The following is a 21,086-nucleotide window of genomic DNA, read 5'->3' as shown; positions in this document are numbered from 1 at the left end:
GCCAGCTTCAGACATACAATAAGTTTTTCTAAATTATTCATTTTTTGGGAAGCCAAAGGATTGCAGAAGGCTGAACATTTTTGAATGTGATAAGTGCTTTTCAGGGAATCAGGCCAAGCCAATTCCTGAGTCCCCCAGGCCAGATTCTAATAGACATTAAAACTCAAATTTCAACCACCTTGCCCTGATGAACACAAGGAACATCTGTAGTTAGTTTTTGACATTCTAACTATAGAATACTGATTACTGGAGGGATAATTTGGCCTACCATACTAATGGGATTAAGGGAAAAACAATTTTTCTCTCAAAGTACCAGGTGTCCCAAAAGTCTTGGTGCAGTTTAAAGCTATTAACGTTTATTTAGGCAAGGAAATCTTATAGAAGCATCAAATCCCTTTGAACTCTTCTTGGTACAAAGATCTTGGAAGAGGCAGCATGGTGTGGTAGGTAGAGTTTTCAACTTAAAGTCAAGAAAATCTGTATTCAAATCTCATCTCTGATACTTACTTACTCTGTGGCCCTGGATAAATCATTTAAACCCTTTGAGCCTCAATCTCTTTTTTTGTAAATTGGTGGTGGGATTTAGACTCTCTAAGGTCACTTTCAACTCTAATCTTGTGACTTTAACTGATAATGGATTGACAATTTTTAGTAAATCATTATGATTTCTAGGAAAAATAATCACATATGCCAAACCATTTCTTTAAAGTTTCTTATTTAACAAATACTGCAACTATTTCTGACTGAGATGGGTTGTATCTGTCTCTAATATAATTTTTTATATTCTGGTTTTGATAGTTGAGAATAAACAACTACTTAGCAGGTTTATTGCTAAATCATAATATCAACAACAATGCTGACAATAGGTCACTTTTAGACCATGCTTAATCGTTTACAAATCTATTTCTTCTCTATAGCTCTGTGAGGTAAGTTGTGTAGCTATAGCATGTTTTCTTCGTTTTTTATATCAATCTTCTTACTTTGTTTGCTGATGTCCATAGGTCAAATAAAATAAATAATATAACTTCTCTCAACCAATGTCATTTTGAGTCAAGGGAAAATTGTGTCCCCACACAGACTTTGTGGAGGCATTCATTATTCCTGAAGTAGAAACTTCAGGTTCTGATAGAGCTTTTTTCAAAGGATATAACAAAAACAAAATTTAAGAGAACAACAACCCAATTGTATATGGGCCACTCTTTAAAGCAAAGAAAGACAGATCTTGTTTTTATCTGAAAGAACCCTAACATTTATAATAGAGATCAGGAATCCTCAGAAAGGGCATTCCTAGTCTATCCATGTAGATAACTCTTGCTAACTCACATTAATGGAAGGGAGGAATGATATTCACTCATTCATTCAACAAATACTTAGTAAACATCAATTTTCATTAACGTGGTCCCCTGATATCTCATCATAGCATAGATATGACCTTGGGTTTTTGAAAACTGTGCCAGAGGAGCATAATATTGAACAAATTCTATGAGCTTAAAGGGCATTGGGGTGGGCCTGGGGATTTTGATAAACTAAGAGAGAATCATCTCCAGATTGTCTATAGTGATGAACTTTTTAGTCACAGCACCTATTAATGACTTTTTACTGAATTGTAAAGGAGCAGTGATCTGTGTTGATGGAAAATTTTAACACACTGATAAAGTCACATGCTCTGAGTAGTTTTATACAAGATTCTGGATCTAACAATCAATCCACAATCATTTATTAAGTGTCTATTATGTGCTTCTTCCTCTTTCAGCTTTACTCCTGAATCTGGACTCTTAACCCCATGCTACAGCAACCTTCTCATCCTGGAAGGTCACTTTGACTCTGTAATCCTTTTTCTGATTGGCTATTTCCTCCCAGAATCTCCATTTCAAGGAAAGTGTTCAGGCTACTTATGTCTTCAGTTTTCTCCAGGCTTCACTCCAGACTCTCCATCTCTCTCTTGCCTTTAGTTTCTTTATCTGTGTTTTTCTTCCTTCTTTAGCTCCTTGAAGACAGGGGCAGTCTTTTCTTCTGCTTATATTTGTATTCCCACTGCTTATTGAAGTTTCTGGTGCATAGTTAATAAATGCTTGCTAACTGTTGACTAGATAGTAATTAATATGTGACTCAAAATATTAGCTTGCAAAGCCTTAATACCTTAATAATAGCTAATATTTCTACGATACCTATTATGTGCTAGCCATTGTTGCTAAACACTTTACAAATATTATCTCATGGGATTTCCAGGGGTGGAGCCAAGATGGCAGAATAGAGAAAGCACTCAGCTGAGCTCTTCCAACATTCCAAACAACTTTAAAATAACACCTCAGATCAAATTCTGGAGTTGCAGAGCCAATAAAATGTCAAGGTGAGACATTTTTCCAGCCCAAGACAACATAAAAGGAAAGAGAGATCTGTGACATGGGGAAGAAGACTGGTCTGGAACCCATGTGAATGAAACACCAGTAGTGGGACTAAGTGGTAGCTAAAGAATCAGCAGCAGCTTCAGGTGCTCTCAAGCCAGAGATGTAAAAGGGCCTGGAAACTGGTTAGAAAGAGATTACAAGGGACCCCTGAACTAGTACTGACTGTAGGACCAGATGCTGTTGGGCAATTTTATCACCTATATCCACTTTTGGGTCATAGTTCGAGGGTGGAGAGGAACACTTTCAGTTAAGAGGGAGTAGAAGCCCTGAGGAGCAGTGTCACTTTCAGCCCCAAGGAATCAGGGGCTCTGAGGGGACAGTATCATTTTTGATCCTGAGAGATCAGGGGCCATTCCTAAGTAAGGATCAGACTGCAGATTAAGAAAGCAGTAACCACATTTCTTGCCAGATCACACCATATTGGAAGCACACAATCACCAGAACTAGCTCTGAAAACAGCAGTGTGAAAAAGCCTGAAGTTTGAGACAGTGTTGCTCCCTGCCCCATGTTGGAAACAGGGCCCAACATTAACATAAAGTTCCAAATCAAATAATAGGGTGGAAAAAATGAGCCAAAAAAAAAAGAAGAAGTTGACCATAAAAAGCTACCTTGGTGACAGGGAAGATCAAGAAACAAACTAAAAGGAATAGCTAGGTGGCACAGTGGATAGAGTACAGGCCCTGGATTCAGGAGGACCTGAGTTCAAATTCTCAGGTCTTCTTGAAGAAGACACTGAAGTCAAAACAGTGACAAACAAAGCCTCAAAGGAAAAGAAAAAAAAAAAAACATGAACTACATACAAGCCCAACAAGAATTCCAGGAAGAATGGGAAAAGGATCCACATGTACAAAAAAACTTATAGCAGCTTTTTTTTTGTGGTGGCAAAGGATTGGAAATTGAGAGGATGTCCATCAATTGGGGAATGGCTGAACAAATTGTGGTATGTGAATGTAATGGAATACTATTGTGCTATAAGAAATGATGAACAGGTTGACTTCAGAAAAACCTGGAAAGACTTGTATGGACTGATGCTGAGTGAAGTGAACAGAACCAGGAGGACATTGTACACAGTAAAACCACATTGTATGGTGACTATTTTTCATAAACTTGGCTCTTCTCAGTGATGCAAGGATCTAAGACAATTCCAAAAGACTCATGATGGAAAATGCTTTCCACATCCAGAGAAAGAACTATGGAATCTGAATGCAAATCAAAGCATACTATTTATTCTTTTTTTGTTGTTGTTTTATTTTGTTTCTTCTTTCTCATGGTTCCTCCCATTGGTTCTAATTCTTCTTTATAATATGATTTAATGTGAAAATATATCTAATATGAATGTATATGTAGAGCTTATATCAGCTTGCACACCATCTTGGGGAGGGAGGAGGGAAGGAAGTGGAGGAAATTTAAAACTCAAAAGCTGATGGAAGTGAATGTTGAAAACTAAAAATAAATAGTTTTGGCTAGGCAATGGGGCTAAGTGATTTGCCCAGGGTCACACAGCTAGTAAGTGTTATGTGTCTGAGGCCGGATTTGAACTCAGGTCTTCCTGACTCCAAGGCCGGAGCACTATCCACTGCGTCACCTAGCTGCCCCGTCCTTTCTTTCTTTCTTTCTTTTTCTTTTTTTTGGTTTTTTTTTTGGGAAGTAAATAAATTTTTAAAAAAGAAAAAAAAAATTCCAGGAAGACATTAACAAATTGTTTCCAAAATCAAAAGAGTGAAAGAGGAAAAATTAGAAGAAAATAATTCCTTAAAAATTAGAATTGGGCAAGTGTAAGCTAATGATACCATGAGACATCAAGAAACAGTAAAATAAAGCCAAAAGAATGAAAAAATTTTAGAAGAAAATGTGAAATATCTCATCTGAAGAACAATTGACCTGGAAAATAGATTGAAGGGAGATAATTAAAGAATTATTGGATTACTCAAAAGCCATGATCAAATAAAAAGCCTAGACATCATATTTCAAGAAATTATCAAGGAAAACTTGCCTGCTATTCCTAGAACCGGAGGGTAAAATAGAAATTTAAAGAATCTACTGGTCACTTCCTATGAGATTCCAAAATGAAAACTCCCAAGAACATTATAGCCTAATTCCAGAGCTCCCAGGTCAAAGAGAAAATACTTCCAGCAGCCAGAAAGAAACCACTCAAATACAATGCAGCCTGTCAGGATCACAAAAGATTTGGCTGTTTTTATGTAAAAGGAGTGTAGGTCTTGGAATATAATATTCTGAAAAGCAAAGAATAATCTACCCAGCTACACTAAATATAATCCTTCTAGGGAAAAAATGGGTATTCAAGGGAAAAAATGGGTATACAATGAAATAGAGGACTTTCAAGAATTCCTGATGAAAAGACCAGAGCTGAATAGAAAATTTGACATTTAAATACAAGACTCAAGAGAAGCACAAAAAAGTGAACATAAAAGAGAAATCATAAGAAACTCAATAAGGTTAAACCATTTATCTTCCTATATTGGAAGATGATACATGCATTTTCTAAGAACTTTATCATTGTTAGGGCAGTTAAGATATTTGTCAAATGTTAAGTTCTTACCCCAAAAGTTTGGATCTTTGAGTTTACCAAACATTAGATTATTATGGTCATTTATTACTATGTATTGTGTATCTAACATATTCCACTATTCACCACTCTATTTCTTAGTCAGTACAAGATTATTTGATGATCACTACATTGTAATATAATTTGAAATCTGGAACTACTATACTGCTTTCCTTAACATTTTTTCCCATTAATTTCCTTGATATTCTTGACCTTTTGTTCTTCCAGATGAATTTTGTTGTTATTCTTTTCTAGCTCTATAAAATAATTCTTTGGTTGTTTGATTGGTATGGCACTGAATAAGTAAATTAACTTCTGTAGGACTGACATAACCTCTGGGCTTTGGGTAAATAAACAGCAACTTATTATTGACAAATATATCAGGTGTGATGTTGGGGTAGGGGCTGCTGCTGGTATGAGTAATGGAGTCCCTGAGAGAGGTAGCTTTCTTGAGTATTTACCATGTTTCGAACTTGGAGGTTTGGGGAGTGGGAAAAAAATCTTTCAGAGCTGTTCTGTAAACAGAAATAGAAATACGATTGCTGTTTTGATTTATTTTAGAATTATAGGATGAAATTGAAGACCCAAACAGTGAAATGATTTTCCTGAAGTCCCACAAGTAGCAAATAGCAGTTCTAGAATTTGAACTCAGGTCCTCTGGCTTAAATCTAATATTTCTATTGATACTTTTATTTTTTATATCTCTCTGGTTCTTATCAGTCACTGGGTCAGAGAAACTTTTGAGAAATACAGATTCTGGAATTACCTCTGTCATTTGGGAATATAATACTAGATCTGTTTTCTCATTAACAATCAATTAATCAATAAGTATTTATTAAGTACCTACTCTATACAAAGCCATAAGATAGGCCCCAGGGATACAAATGCAGAAAGGAAAGTCACTGCCCTTTGACTTATGGGAGTAGGGTGCAGTTTGAGGTAGGGGAGAATGGAAGGGTGGGCAATGTTCAGCCTAATGGTTTTGTAAAGCTTAAAGTGCTAGATAGGATGTTAGACCTTGAAGGGAAAGAGACCTCAGGGATCATTTTCTCCCACCTTCATACCCTTGTGTATGAAGAAACTGAGACCCAGGAAGATTAAACAAGTTCACATGGATAATGAACTTCAGAGGTGAGTTTTGAACCGAGATTCTCCAGAGACATGCTCTTTACAGGTTGTCTGCATGTAAATGTGACCTATTTTGCTTGCTTGTTTATCGAGTTTATCTTGCTGAGTACAGAGAAGGATTTGCTGTGTATATATAGGCCCAAATTCAACCCAAAACCAAGATGGAGAAGAATCTAAGATAAGAAGAAGCACTTAGACCACAGTCTGTCACCCTTAGAACTTAGCACACTGCCTGGCATGAAATAAGTACTTAATGAAGGCTTATCATCTACTTGCCTGTCTGCCTTCCACAAGGGACAGAAGTACATTTTCCTGTTCTCCTCAACCTTTAAGGGGAGATGTGATTTGAAATAAAGAGAGAAAGAAAGGAAGGAAGAAAGGAAGGAAGAAGGAAAGGAAGGAAGGAAGAAAGGAAGGAAGAAAGAAAGGAAGGAAGAAAGGAAGAAAGGAAGAAAGAAAGGAAGAAAGGAAGAAAGAAAGGAAGAAAGGAAGAAAGAAAGAAAGGAAGGAAGAAGGAAAGAAAGGAAGAAGGAAAGAAGGAGTGATAAGGAAAGGAGTGATAAGGAAAGAAAGGGAAGGAAGAAGAAAGAAAAGAAGAAAGAAAAAAAAGAAAGAAAGGAAAGAAGGATAGAATGAAAGAAAAAGAAAAGGGAAGGAAGGAAGGCCTCATTTTTTTTAACCTGGAAGGAATTTCAGAATGGATCTGCCATTCCATTTTCACTGACTGAATCAAAAGAAATTGTTGAGTGGAAGGTAAGCGCAGAAAAATATTTGAACGGCCACTTCCTAATTGTTTTTCATTTTCTCTTTTAAAATCTTACTCACCTTTTGATAATGATACCTCAGCCTTATGGTAGGCATTTTTACTCCTCTCCTCTCCCTTCCTGCCAGTTGTATACTGTTCATACACAGCTTTGCCAGTAGTCAGCCATTAATCTGTCCTTTCTATTGATTTCCTTCTCTTTGTTGTTGATCCCTTTGAAAATCTGAGCCAGCACTTTTCACTAATAAAACTCTGTGTGAATAAAAATAATGTCACTTTTCTGTCTTTGTGTAAGATTAATACCAGAATGAGTCAAAAGCATCTTTTGTGACAGGTTGATTTTCTGTTTGAAAAATTGTTGTCCTGGGTTAAGAGCAGAAACAAAGGAGTATAATGTTGAAAATAAGAGCCATTAGACCTTCAGAAAAACTCCTCTGAGTATTTGTGTAATGATAACCATCTAAGAACTGGTTTCCTCCTTCATTTTTTTGAATTTGCTGTCATTTGACAATTCTCAGATTTATAGCAATTACCAAATTCTTTTACCTGTGATCACTCACACTTAGTTACCTGTTGCCTAATTTGAATTGTGAGGAAAGTTGGAAATTTGACTTGCTTTCTTCATGTTTTTAAGCTTTGCTTTTATGGATTAGTTTAGAAAGTGATTGCTTTGTCCCCTGTGAACCCTTGACTTTCTGGTAATACTGTATCATTACCCAGGAGGTTTCAACTACTGACGATAACCACCAAGCTTGATACTGTCAGTGCCAAGTACAATTATGGCATGAAAATTGTGAATTGTTGCTAAGGGCAAAAAACTAATAGTTCCTAAAGGAAACACTGAAGACCTTGGATCTCAAATGATGCCTTCTTTTGAAAAATAATAAAAAGGAAATAAGACATTGTCTCTATGCAGTAAACTTAGGAAGGAGAAGTGAGAACAAATAAAATTAAGACAAATATGGCTTAAGAATAATATCCCCAGAGGTTCTTCTAATTAGAGCTTAATCTTTTAGGATAGTTTTTTCCCCTGTACCCTCACCCCACCCATAAAAAGCAGAGAGCTATTTCACTTGGAAAGATTTTGGTCTATAGTTTATTTTTGATTCTCAAGCTTCCTTCTCAAGGGATAAATCTACCAAAATTAGCTTGGGAACTTCTTAGGAGACTTCCTAAGTTTCAATGATTTTCCTTGGTTTTAGTCTTTGTCAACACAATGCCAGAACATCTGGATGATATATGAAAAATGCAATCATCTGGGTGGTTTTTTTTTTGAACGTAAGCTTATGATGTTTGTCACATTAAAGTGACTTCCATCTATTTTTCAGTTCCAGATTGTCCTCTTCATCATCACAGAGTATATGTCTCAAGATTTTTCCCCTTCTGATCAGCCAAAACAGATAATGACCTGGATGAATATTCAAGATACAGAGAAATAAAGTCAGAATAATTTGGTTTTGGTGTAAAACTGTTGTCCTCCTAAACCTAAAAAGAATCACTATAATAACTTCATCATTGTTGCATTAGAATTCTTTTTATCCAAGTCGTGGCTTTTTTTTTTTAAGGAAAAAATACACAATATGTAGATTTCTTTCACTTTTACAGGAATGAATATATGAGGTATGTATGTCCACACATGATGTCTAAATATCATTCACACAAATGAATGAAAAAGCAATTCTTATCAAATATCATAAGTTGTTCAAATTTCATTCATGCAAATGAATGATAAAGCATTTATTAAGCTCTTACTTATGTGCAAAGCAGTCGGTTAATCCCTGGAGATACAAATAGAAAAACAGAGACAATCCCTGCTTTTAAGGAACTCACATTTTTTTGGGGGGGGCAATTGGGGTTAAGTGACTTGCCCAGGGTCACACAGCTAGTATGTGTCAAGTGTTTGGTCTGAGGCCAGATTTGAACTCAGGTCCTCCTGACTTCAGGGCCGGTGCTCTATCCACTGTGCCACCTAGGTGCCACAGGAGCTCACATTCTAATGCATACAGATGACACATATAAGAAGTTTCAGCTGCAAGTCACATGGAAAAGACCTGCAGTCTTTAAACCAAGCAGATGGAAAGGCATCTTCTTTAATGTCATTTCCACTGATAAAGCCATATCTGTGTCTAATATTGAACTATCTTCTATTTTTGATTCAGGTTGCCTTGCTGCTTTAGGGATAATAATACTTGTTCTACTTATCTTGGAGAGTTGTTTTAAGGAAAATACTTTTGAAACCTTATACCACAGTATAAATGTAAAATGTTATTAATGGCTACAGGAAAAACTTTGTCACTTATTAAAGAAATTCCATATACCAGTGAATAGGGGAGGCTCTAAAAACACTTTATAACTATGGATGGCTGTGAATACATATCTGACTCTTCTCCAGTTCATTCACCTTTTTCTATTCTGCCAAAGTTTTTGATACTCCCTGAGCCAGTAATAAGAGTCAGGAATATTTGATTGATCAGTACCATCACAATAACAGTTAGCATCTATATAGTTTTTCTAGGGTTAATTATATGCTTAGCTGTATAGATGAAGGGAGGTATACAATTCAAGGAAAAGAGGAAGACATTCAAACATGAGAATGTTATAGGAAAGCCATTTGTAGTGGAAGCAGAGAGAAAGAACCTGATTAATACCTATGTATTTAATAAATCTTGAAGAAGAGAAGGCTAACAGGCCTCAGGGCCTGCACTCAGGGTGAGTAATGGTTGAATCACATCTTAAAGTCATTCAATTCATATTCAATCAGCAGTGTGACCTAATAACAATTATTTCCTAACATCTGCTAAATGTATGCAGAAATCCATGGATTAGCCACAGGGGAGTGGGATAAATGATGGAGATAAATAGTTATAACAGCAGCTTGCATTATTACATTATAACAAGTGTACATCATTAGTAGACCCTTTCTGTCCTTATATTATCCATAGTTAATGGCAGATTTATGATCAGTCTAGTCCTCTTAGATACAGAAGATATTTTATTCTACATTTGAAGACAAAAGTTACTCTGTGGTATAGTGTACGGGCTGCTGGACTTGTAGTCAGGAAGACCTGGGTTAACCTACTGCCTCAATTCAATTCAGTTCAACAAGCATTCATTAAGCACCTACTATGACCAGATAGTATGCCAGGTTCTGGGGTTACAAAAACAACATTTAAATTAAATAGGTCCTGTCCTCAAGGAGCTAGAAGAGGGGGAGGGGCAAAGAGAGAGGTGGAAGAAATATGGAACAATGTAAGAGCTGGGAGAGAGAAATGAGAAGTTTTCTGGAGGAAGTGACACTTGACCTAAGCCTTGAATGGATCTGAGGGTCACAAGAGGCAGAGACAGAGACAGAGAACTTTCAAGGAGTAGGAATAGCCCGTGCAAAGGCAAGGAAGTGGAAGACAGAATGTTGTGTGTAGTAGTAAGAAGGTAGTTGTGTGACTGGGCAAAACAATTCATCTCTCTGAGCCTCTGGAAATGTCTCAAGATTCATCTTTGAAGTCACAGACCACTGGATTCCTCTTGGTGGAAGAAACATCTATACTAATGGCATTACAGGTCACTTGTGTATTGACATATGAATACCTGACAGAAATGCTTATGTATTTTTCAAAATCTACCACCAGTGTTCCCTCTCCACACCATATCATTGGTAAGTTCAATTATTAGCAATTCTGTAACTATATTATCTCTTTTGGTTAAGATATGATGAAATAAAACAGTGTAACTATCGACCATGGTAAGAATCATTGTGATATTTGTATAGTCTGAGAGAGACATTCCCCTATGCAAAGCTTATTAACTTTGAAGGGATTTATTTATTTTTGGACAATGCGAACTTTACATTAATTAACTTCAAAATGTTAAGAGTAGGCAAATATGTAAATGCTTCCTTTTTATCTTGAGACATTTAGGACAGGTACCAACCTCACAAAAGGAAAGCATACAATTTAATTCAAAAGAAATTAAGATTTTCCAACAATTTTTAGCTCAGTTATGCAAAAGTCTTCATTAAAGGTAAAGTGTCAGTTAACTTCATTACTAAAAAATGTGGGAGTCTTAGGGGTGAGGAAGGGAGAATATTTCTCTGACTTGTAATACTTTAATATGTCAATGGACCTAAGATGTTGTCAATGTGGGTTTTTTCTCCAAAAGTACAGATCAGAGTCTTCCAAACTTTCTTATCTTGGGTAGCTCTTGCCCATGTCCTCATAAATCTATCATTGCCTGTAAAACATTCTCAATTTTGATTCTTTGGGGATTATGACATTCCATGATCCAAAATACAACTCTTCTTCTTTAACTTTTGGAACATCTACTATATTTTATTTAAGGAGAGATGCCTTTTTTCTTGGTGATAGATTATGAGCTCCTTGAGGGTAGGAATTAATTCATTTTTGTCTTTCTAACACAAACACCCAGCATGGTGCCTGACATATAATATGCACTTAAGAAAGGGTTATTGATTTACTGATTTCCATTTTAAACCATAGGAAGCCGAAGGGCAAAACATTAGGGTACTCTTCACAAGACTGAAAGTAAGAGGAAGTTGACATTTGTAGCAAATGTTATCAGGCTAGTGGGAAATATGGTTGGTATTTGGGATTGATTAAAATGCTGTCCTATCTGTTAAAACTGAAGGCCAATGAAGGAAATTCATAGAAGCCTGATGGTCCCTTTTGGCAAACCTTTTGTAGGGCAAAGGCATGCCAAGATTTATCTATTAGTGAGAATGTTGCCATCCTTAGGAAACTCTGCAGTCATTAATGTCTTATTATGCAAATGATCTTGTAAAATGCCATAATTTTTGAGAAAAAGATACATTCTGAGCTTTTCTTAATAGTCTGCTTAGACATTATGGAAGACTTTTACCATCTAAAGTGCCCCCTGTGAATATGAAACAGCGATATTAGCATATACAAACTGCCCTAAGATGTGGGTCAGAAATCGGCCTATGATCAAGGAAAACCTTGCACTAGGAAAATAGAACATCACTGGGGATGCCATCTCACCCTGTATCCCCCCCCTTTTAAGAAATGTTATAGTGGTATGCTGTATGTCATTTGGAGTGGAGGTGGGGGAGAGAGTAGGAAGCAATTTGGATAATCAAGGAAGTTAATTCATTTCTCCCTTCTTTAATCCTTCCAAAAGACCGTGCTTCACATCCCATCCAACCAACTGTTTTGCCACTACCTTGCTTCTCCCTTTGGAGGGGATGCCCTTTGCCCAGACTTCCCCTTACTGGGCTTCCAGAAAAAAAGACCCCTAATCCCTGGGGGAATTAATCATCTCATTCTTGGAACTTTTGCCATTTATCAAGCTAATTAAGTGCAAACTCAACTAGTCACCTAGTCCACTAGGTGGCCCCAGACTACCAAGTTAGGCAATGCTTCACATTCCATCAAGCTGTCCACTTTCTCCATTTTATCCTCTGCCTTATAGAACCCATTCCTTATTTTCCCTCCCCCTCTCTTCATTTTATGTTTTGAGCTCAGGAATCAAATCCATACAACCACATGACATTGCTCCTGGAAAGGGCAAAGCAATTTACTACCTTATGGATCACCACACCATTGCTGTGATTCCCTAGTCATGACCTTGCCTGGCTATTACTCCCAAGGATTTGTTGTCTCTCCATTAGAATTTAAGTTCTCTGAGGGGAGGGAATATCCCACTTTTATGTTTTTTTTCTCTACCACTAAACATAGTGATTAGCACAGATTCAGAACTAAATAGTTTTTTTTCAATAATTCATTCATTCATTGATGTGGTTATGCTTACCATGTTTAAGTCAGGCTACAATTCTGATAATTTCTATCCTCTACCACTTGGAGATAATGAACTGGTATAAAGAAGAGGAAGCTTTAGGTACTAGAGATAATTATTAGTTATGTGACCATGTATAAGTCACTTCACCTCTGAAAAGAGCACTGGATCTGAAGTCAGAAAACATAGGTTCTAACACCACCTTTCTCACTTATCATTTTGATGATCTTGGGCAAGTCACCTAGTAGTAATGTGATGATGGTGATGATAATAATGAGCATTTATAAAGTGCTTTAACGTTAGCAGAGCACTTTTTTTTTAGGTAATTGGGGTTAAGTGACTTGCCCAGGGTCACACAGCTAGTAAGTGTCAAGAGTTTGGTCTGAGGCCGGATTTGAACTCAAGTCCTCCTGACTACAGGGCTGGTACTCTATCTACTCTGCCACCTAGACATAGCACTTTTGAAAATATAGTACTATCTCATTTTTACCCTCACAACAACCCTGGGAGCTAAATGCTATTATTAATCACCATTTTATAGATGAGAAAACTGAGACAAACAGAAGTTATGTGACTTGCTCAGGGATACTCAGCTAGTAAATGTCTGGAGCAGGATTTGAACTCAGGACTTTTTGACTAGGTTCATCACTCTAGCCATGTCACCTAGTCTCCTAACTACTATGGGCTACACTTTCCTTATCTATAAAATGAGGGAGATGGAATGGATGGCTTCTAAGGTCCCTTCCTGCCCTAAATTTAAGATCTTAAAATCTCTGAATCTAAGCTTTTTTTTTTTAATCTATTAAATGGGGATAATAGGAGCACCTAACTCACAAGATAGTGTTAGGATCACATAAATAATGTATATAAAGCTCTTTGAAAACATTGAAATGCTATGGACATGTTTATTATTATCTCTTCAGTGAAACAGATATTTATAGTATTATCATTGTAAGCATTTTCATACAATTTTATGATTACAACGCCTTTACACAAACATCCTTCCGACAATCCTGTGATACAAATGAAAAATAATTATCATTCCCAGTTTACAGATGGGGAATTTAAGGTTCAGAGAAGTTACATGACTTGTCCAAGGTCACAGAGTTTGCAAAGAGCAGAACTGAAACCAGGTATTCTGACTCCAAGGCAAGTTTTCTTTCTATGCCAAAGAAGCTGCCATATACTTCACCACATCACTTACATAAAATCATCTAGTTTTGTTGTTGATGAAACATTTTTTCTGTTGTTGAATGGGATCAATCTCAAAGTGTTTGCTGTCATCATTCAACTGAAACTGCTCTCCCCAAAGCTACTAATGATCTCTTAGTTGCCAAATGCCAATCTTTACCTTTCTTAACCTCTTTGAAGCCTTTGGCACTGTCAATCACTCTCTTCCCCTTGACACTCTCCTATCTCCAGGTTCTTGTGACACTGCTCTCTCCTGATTCTCCTCCTGCTTCTCTGACCACTCCTTCTCAGTCTTCTTTGATGGATCTTCATCCAGGTCACCACTACTACCTCTGTGATGGTGGTGCTAGTGGGAGTCCTCAAAAGCTCTATTCTGGACACACTTCTTTTCTTCCTCTATACTATTCCACTTGCTGATCTCATTAACTCCCAGGAATTCAATTATTTCTATGCAGATGACTCTCAGACCTATTTGTCTAGCTTCAGCCTCTTTCCTGACCTCTAGTCTTCTATTTCCAACTATCTATTAGATATGTTGAATTAAATGTCCTATAGACATTTTAATTCAACATGTCCAAAATTAAACTCATTATCTTTCCCCCCAAACTCTCCCCTCTTCCCAACTTCCCTATTCTTAGCGAAGATATTACCATCATCCCAGTCATCCAGGCTTACAAACTAGGTATCATTCACAACTCCTGACTCTCTCACCCTCTCCAATTAGTTGCCATATCTTGCCAATTTTGCCTTCATAACACATTTTATATATGTCCTTTCCTCTCTTCTGACACTGCCACCACCCAGGTGTAGGCCCTCATCACTTCATACCTGGACTATTGCAATAGCCTTATTGTTAGTCGCCCTGCCTCTAGACTCTTCCTGCTCCCCACAGTCTGCCTTAAGTCCATTCTCTATTCAGCTATCAAATTGATTTTCTTAAATTGAAAGCCTAATCATATCACTCTCAATAAACTTTAGTCACACCATGTCACTTAGAGGATCTAATACAAAATCCCCTGTTTGACTTTTAATTCCCTTCATAACCTGGCCTCTTTCTACATTTCCAGCCTTCTTGTACCTTATTCCTCTCTGTATAATTTGTGATCCAATGACACTGTCCTCCTTGCTTTTTGTTACAAGACACTGCCTTTTTTGATTGTATATTTTTATTGACTGTCTGGGATATTCTCTCTCCTCACCATCTTCCTAGCTTGCCTGGTTTCCTTCAAGTTCCCACCTTCTGAAAGAAGCCTTTATTAATTCTCTTTAATCTTAAACCCTAAATTCCCTCCCTCTGAGATTATCTCCAATTTATCCTGTCTGTATCTTGTTTGAACATAATTATTTACATATTGTGCCCCCCATTAGGCTGTGAATTCCTTAAGATCATGCTCCACCCCTTTCTTTGTATTTCTAGCTTGGGACAAAGCAGGCTCTTAACAAATGCTTAATGACTTGATTTTAATGTCTAATTCTTTGCCTCTTATCAAGGAAGAATTATGGTAAAAGTCATATTAAAAAAAGATCTTATTGCTTGAGAAAGTGAATTCATCTTTTTAAACACCTAACTTATTCCCATAGAACAGCATTTCTTAACCTCTTTGTGTCATGGATCCCTTTGGCAGTCTGATGAAACCTATAGACCCCTTCTCAGAAGAATATTTTTAAATATATAAAATAAAATTGGGAATTACAAAAACCAATTATATTAAAAATATAGTTATCAAAATAGACCAAAAAAAGTTCATGGACACTAGGTTAAGATCCCTTGCCAGAGAAAAAATTTAGGTGCTGTGAAGAGTCTGTCTTTGGTGTTTATATAAGATTTCAGCAACTGCTTTGGAGATAAGAGCATGGAGAGACTGGGGTGAGGGGTGGTGTGAGATTGTGTTGGAGCAGTTGGATTTAATCAAGGCTCCAAATAGAAATGTGTTTTATGCCACTTTGAGATTAGATTTAAGCTTCTCTTTGATTTCCTGTGGAGCAAAAGGACCGAAATAACCAAGGTTCCATGCTTGTATCAGGATGTTCCTTTGGATATTTCTTTTTTAAGTTGGAACCTGAATGCTGCTTATTTACAGAGGGCATTGTTTGTGGAGGTAGAAATGGAAAATTTCCTGGAGTCTTCATGAGGCCAGATTGGTCTTGCTCTGAAGCCAGTATAAGGGCGTTGGCCTTGAAGCAATTGCACAAATAGCAGTTTTGATTGTATCTGGGCCTGAATAATTTTTATTCAGTCCACTGCTGATTTGGTGGGATGACCTGGCCAAAAAAAAATCTCATCTTTTAAACTGACCTTATCTACTTGTCCTCGAGTTTTTGAGTCGAGTCTGAAAAATGGCCCTGGCTGTGGTTGACTAACTTTGCTTTGAATATTTATGGAGAAATAAATACTACATGCCTTTGCAAGACTGCCTTTAGAGATTAGTGTGCCAGACTCTTTTTTTCTTCATTTTGATCAAGGCCTGTAGTTTCTTGAACCATAATTGAGATTGGTCTTTTGTGTTATTCTAATCTATTTTTTAGCTCCTCTCTCATTACTCTAGGGTTTTGAGAAGAAACAAAACAAAACAAATCATATCCATTTGTATCCTTTGAATGGAACAATCCATGAAGTCTTTTTCTCTGATTCTGGCTTAATGAACAGCCATGTGCTTTTTTGTCCCTTTTGTGGTTTCAGAAATGCCTAATTGACTATAAGCACAGAGGAAATATCACTAGAACTAGGTCAACAGCCCTTTCCTAAACTCTCATGTTTTCCTGACTTCTTTATTACTTTTGACTAGACTAACATACTTCAAGTCACCCTCTCTTGCAACCTGGGTGTTACCCTTGATGCTTTGCTCTTTTTTACCTCCTCACATATCCAAACCCTTGCCAAGTCCTGTCAACTTTACCTCCATAGCACCTTTCATATGTGCCCCCTTCTCTCCTCTAAGAGGCCACCACCCTGGTAAAAGCCCTCATCAATTTCCTTATGCTCGGACTATTGCAATAGCTTTTTGGTTGGTTTCCCTACCTTGAGTCTTTCTTCGCTCTAGTCATCCTTTACTCAACTGTCAAATTAATCATAAAGAGAAAATCTTGATATTACTGTGCTGTAAGAAATAATCAGCAGGTTGATTTAGAAAGAAAAGACATGGAAAGACTTGCATGAAATAATGAATGAAATTAGCAGAACTAAGAGAATTTTGTATACCATAATAGCAATATTGTTCAAAGAATAACTATGAATGACCAAGTTTTCTGAATGTTATAAATATTCAAATCAACTAAAAAGGACTTGTGAAGGAAGATGCTATTCACCTCCAGAGAACTGATAAATAGAAATATATGTAGTATTGTTTTATATCTATGTATGTCAAACGGTGGCCTTCTCTAAGTGTAGGGTGAGGGGGGAATGAGGGAGACAGTTTAGAACTTAGGATGTAACAAAAATAAATAAAATTATATTTAAAAAAGAGAGAATCCTTGGCACCCATTCAAAAAATTCTAGTGGTCCCTTATTGTTTCTAGCATCAAATATAAAATCTTCTGTTTGGCTTTTAAATCTCTTCATAACCTGATTCATTCCTACCTCCAGTCTTCTTATAACTCACTCCCCTCTGCACCTTCTATGATCCAATGACACTGTCCTTGCTCTTCCTTGCACAAGAGCCTCTATCTCTTGACTGCATTTTCCCTGGCTGTCTCCTATACCTTAAATTCTCTCCCTCCTCATTTGCACGTTATGACTTTCTTTGATTTCTTCAGTTCTCAGATAAAAATCCCACCTTCTGAAAGAAGCCTTTTCTAGTCCTCCTTAATCTTTGTACCTTTCCTCTGAGATTATCTGTTGTTCTTGAGTCATTTCAGTCATGTCTGACTCTTTGTGACCCCTTTTGGAGGTTTTCTTGGCAAAGATACTGGGGTGGTTTGCCATTTCCATTTCCAGCTCATTTTATAGGTGAGGAACTGAAGCAAACAAAGTTAAGTGACTTGCCATGGTCACTCATCTAGTAAATGCCCGAGACTGGATCTGAATTCATGAAGATAAGTCTTCCTGACTCTGTGCTAACCAGCTGCTAAAGATGGTCTGTAGATTTTTCTTTGTACATAATTAGATGAATGTTGTCAACCCCATTAGATTGTTGAACACCCTGAGAGCAGGGGCAGTTTTATTTTGGATTTTGCCTTTCTTTATATCCTGAACACTTAGCACAATAGTAAACACTTAGTAAATGTTTGCTGACTTGGCTTCCTCCTGAATGGAAAGTTTAGTCCCTTCCTGTTCTCCATTATCACCAGATACAGTCAGGTCATTTGTTCATAAGAAATACCTTGGTTCACACGTAGCATTTATTTGTCCATAAATATTCAAAGCAAGGTTAGTCAACCACATCCAGGGCCATTTTTCAGACTCAACTCAAAAACTCAATAAGGGCAATCAATGACAACTAGACAAACATACTGCATACTCAGAGTCAGAAATCTTTAGAGCGGTTTTCTTTAAGTTGGTAATAGGAGTAAGAAGTAACATTTATTTGGTACTTTAAAGTTTTCAAAGCACTCTGTGGACATTATCTTATTTGACTTGAGGCAGGTGCTATTGTTATCCCCAATTTATATGTAAGGAAAATGAATAGCTAATAATAACTAACATTTATATAGCTCTTTAAGGTTTGCAAAACTCTTGTACATGTCATCACATTTGGTCATAATAACAACCCATTTTACAGATGAAGAAACTGAGACTGATATGAAGTGAATTGCCCAGGGTCATACAGTTAGTAAGTGTCTGAGGCTGGATTTGAATTCAGGTCTTCCTGATTCTAAGTCTAGACCTCTCACTGAGTCATTATAATCAGTCAATATTTGATGATAATCTAATAAAGACAAATCTCTATGTTAGACAAGGTGGAAAAACTTAAGTTAGAAGAAATGGTCCCTGTCCTTGAACCAGCAATCTGATTAAAGAAATTATATATGGTGAATACACACATTCTATGGAAATACAGAGTAAAAGAGTGCTAAAATAGATCTTTCTCCTTTTATGCCTAATCCTACCACTCCTCCAAATAACCTTATTTCTTTTGAGGGCATCAACATTTCCCTAATGACTCAAGGTCACAACTTTGTATGAACTGATGTAGGACACAAATAATAGAGCTAAGGAAGCAATATACACAATGACTACAACAATGCAAACAAAAATAACATAAAAATGCTGTCATGCTAAGATTAATTGAAATGGCAAATCTTTGTCCAAAAGAAAAGAAAAGGAACTACATTTCTTTCCTGTTAGAGAGGTAGGAAACTAACTTTTAGGTGCAGTATTGCTTGTATATTAGAAGCTGTCAGTTTGTTGATTGGTTTTTGATGAAATTTTCCTTTGATATAAAGGAGAGTTCAAAAGTAAAGTGTATTGGAGAGAGATTCTGGTGTTTTACAAAGTGTAACTAAAAGCTGTTAATTGAAAAAATAAGAGATTGTACTAAAAAATGATAAAATAAGGAGGATGAATCTGATGATTTAAAATTTCTCTTTGCAGCTCTAAATCCTATCATCCGCCATGACAATTTCTACAATTCCTGCAAGGTTGTCCAATGTTATGTTGTTTTAGGATGCTAGCCTTTTCATACTGAAACGGAGTATTGTCAAAAGAGAATTTACAGATTGAAATGTAGGGGAATTGTTCCATACATTCAGTACATTCCTATAATTCTCCCACTTATCTGTTAGTCCTGGAAGATAAATATTCCTGACCAATTTTCCTCATCATCTTTATCATCCCAGTGCTCAAATTCTCCTAAACCTGGGTTATGATCAAGCTCAGTGTCACTTTCCATATTTAAAAAAAAGTAGGTTTTGGGGGGATACATTTTGGTATTTGCATCACAGTCAGTTAGTCAACAAGTATTTGTTTTCTGGTTATTCCTCACATGCAAAATGGAAATCAAATAATTTGCACAACAGTGTATTGTTGAAAATAAAATATTTTGTGATAAGCCTTAAAGTCAGGAAGAACTCAAGTTAAAATCTGGCCTCTGATAGTTCCTAGCTCACGTGACCTTGAGCAATTCACTAAACCACTGTCTCTCTCAGTTTCCTCAACTGTAAATTGAGTATAATAATAGCATCCCCCTCAGAGTTGTTGTGAGGATCAGGTGAGATAATATTACGAAAATGCTTAGCATAATGCCTGACACATAGTAGGTACTTAATAAATGCTTGTTCCTTTTTCCTTTCCTAAAGTGACATGTAAGTATGAGTGGTTATCATCAAAGCCAACGTCTGCATTGTTTTAGATCCTAATTAGAAATTTAGTGGGAAGTAGAAGATAGAGAATTAACCTGATTCTAACACATACAAGTTCTTATTCTTTGGGACAAACCATTTAACCTCTCTGTGCCCCAACCAACTTTCCAAGACACGAAATTCTAAACCAAGTGTGGACTTGAATTAGTACAGGAAGCTATTTCTCCTGGAATCATATATTGGTGAAATCACAGGTCTAAAACCAAAAAAAAAAAAATTACTCTTTTCTTAAAATGACAGGAGGTTTTACTCTTACTTCATCAGAAATTAGCCACATTTGAAGCTTAGGGTAGATTGAATGTGAGCACTTTCAATAGAAAGAAAGCTCTTTGAAGGTAGAGTTGTTCAATTTTGTCTTTGTATTCCACATTCTTCCTTCCCCTCCCCCCCGTTATGATCACCACGCCTGGTGCTTGGGAAATGTTTATTGAATTGAATCAAACTGAAATTGTTCAGAGAAAATTGTCTCCAAACTACAGATGCTTTATTTGTTTTTCAGAGGTTTCCTGAGCTTCTGAATACTTTGATTTTTAATTAATGTCACTAATGACTTTAAAATTGGAAAGAAAATTAAATGAACAATGAGAGGTAACATGAATGTGTTTGTAAAGCACCCTCCAGTACAGCTATTCACCAGTGGTGTTTTGATCAATGTTTGTAAGAAGTAAAATGTGAATGCTTTACAACACATATCAGAAGACAAGTGAATTTTTTTGACATTTTAATAGGGTATTAATTAATGAGGAAGTAGAAAAGAATTCTTATTCGAGTGCCAAATAGGCTTTATGACAAGCTCATTAGTACCCAACAAGTCTATAATCATTACTGATTTGCCTTTAACAAGCTCAACTCTCTCCCCTTATATGTGAAACAGTCCTGGAACAGGGTATAATTGGGGCTGAGAGAGGCTCATGGATCAATTTCTTGCTACATTAACAAAAAGAGTGACAAAGAATGTGGCATAGCT

The sequence above is a fragment of the Vombatus ursinus genome, unplaced genomic scaffold (genome assembly GCF_900497805.2).
Source record: "Vombatus ursinus unplaced genomic scaffold, bare-nosed wombat genome assembly UNPS02009062.1, whole genome shotgun sequence".
Taxonomy (NCBI): Eukaryota; Metazoa; Chordata; class Mammalia; order Diprotodontia; family Vombatidae; genus Vombatus; species Vombatus ursinus.
This window is presented reverse-complemented; position numbering follows the sequence as displayed.